Genomic DNA, 2,061 nt, shown 5'->3' with positions numbered 1-2,061 from the left:
CAGCGGATAGATTGATAGATAGATAGATAGATATATTGATAGATGATGGATTGATCAGTGGATGGATGATGGATGGATAGAAGGTGGATGGATGGACGGTTGAATAGATAGATGATGGATGGTGGATGGATCAATGGATGGGTGAGTGCATGGCTGGATGAATGAATGGTAGGTAGATAGATGGATGGATACATAAATGATAGCGAGAGAGAGAGAGAGAGAGAGAGAGAGAGATGACGGGTGGATCAGGATGGATACATAAATGATAGCGAGAGAGAGAGATATGACGGGTGGATCAGATGGAGGATGGTAGATGGATGGATGGATGGATGGATGGAGATGGATGGATGATAGATACAGGGGTGGATGGATACATAGATAGGTAGGTAGATAGATGATTGATAGATAGATCGATCGATAGATAGATAGATAGATAGATAGACGGATGCATGACGAATGGGTGGATAGATAGAAAGTGTGTTAGAGGTTGTCAGGGGCTGTGGCGGGGGGGGGACGAAATGGGGAGGGACTGTTCATGGCTCTGGGTCTCTTTTAAGAATGATGGTTAGGCCCTGGCTGCTGTGGCTCAGTGGGTAGCGTGTCACACTGAGGACTGAAAGGTCCTGAGTTCGATTCCCGGTCAAGGGCACAGACCCGGGTTAGGGACTCCATCCCCAGTCGGGGGCGTGCAGGAGGCGGCCGATCCATGATTCTCTCTCACCATGAATATGTCTCTCTCTCTCTCTCTCTCTCTCCCTTCTCCTCTGAAATCAATGTTTTTTTAAAGGTTCCTGTTCTGTCTCCTAAATCTCCATTCTTATTTATTCTTAATTTAAAAAAAAAAAATCTTGATCATTGAAATTAAATTTCTAAACGTGTATACATATGGTCCGAGGAGGAGGTGGGGGGCGGGGGGACGATCCCAGATTCAAAACCACCGGAGCCGTACCCCCTCTGAACCCGGGGCCCGCCTGGTATGTAAACGAACCCGCCATCAAACCACCGAGAGAGAGAAGAAAAAATAAAAGTGTGGCAAGATGTGGGCAGAGGCCCCCGGGGGCCGCCTCTCAGATCTGCAGGGAGCTGCAGACACAACTTGTCACCTGGCACCTTTGAGGGCTCGTCGGGAGCCGATCAGCTGCGGGCCCAGCATGTGGGGGGCCCCGGAGACACCGTTTTGGGTTTTTTTTCTGTGTTTTTTTTTTTCTTGGCTCATTTCATCATCTTTCCATCCCGCCACCTGAGCCTCCTCCAGGTCTAGGCAGCTCTCGCTGTGTCTGTGAACGTGAAATCAGCATTTTTGTGTGTGTGTGTGTGTGTCAGGGGCAATGTTTCGTTTTTATAAAAAAAAATATATTTTATTGATTATTTTACAGAGAAGCAGGGAGAGGGAGGGAGAGTGAGAAACATCGATGATGAGAGAGAGAAACATGGCTCAGCTGCCTCCTGCACGCTCCCTACTGGGGATGTGCCCGCAACCCAGGTTCGTGCCCTTTGACCGGGAATCGAACTCGGGACCCTTCGGTCCGCAGGCCGGCGCTCTATCCACTGAGCCACACCGGTCAGGGCGAGGGGCAATGTGTTATCGGCTTGATTTTGAAAGTGTTCACTGAGAATCAATTTATTTTTATTAATTGTTGAAAGTATTACAGAATGGCAGCTGGAGTGGCTCAGTGGTTAGGCGAGCGATGGACCTGGAGGTCAGGGCACGTGCCCAGGTTTTGGGCTCGATCTCCAGTAGGGGGCGTGCAGGAGGCAGCCAATCCATGATTCTCTCTCCTCATGGATGTTTCTCTCTCTCTCCCTCTCCCTTCCTCTCTCTCTGAAATCAATAGAAAAATATTTTCAAAAAAAAAATTTTTATATAATAAAAGCCTAACATGCTAAGGGTCCGGTTGGCCGGTCGGCCGGTCAACCAATCAAAGTGTAATATGCTAATGATATGCTAAGGCCGCTCAACCGCTCGCTATGACGTGCACTGACCACCAGGGGGCACATGCTCCAAATGGTAGGTTAGCTTACTGATGGGGTCCGGCTGATCGGGCCTGAGCGAGACAGAGC

The sequence above is a fragment of the Myotis davidii genome, unplaced genomic scaffold (genome assembly GCF_000327345.1).
Source record: "Myotis davidii unplaced genomic scaffold, ASM32734v1 scaffold553, whole genome shotgun sequence".
In the NCBI taxonomy this organism is placed as follows: Eukaryota; Metazoa; Chordata; class Mammalia; order Chiroptera; family Vespertilionidae; genus Myotis; species Myotis davidii.
This window is presented reverse-complemented; position numbering follows the sequence as displayed.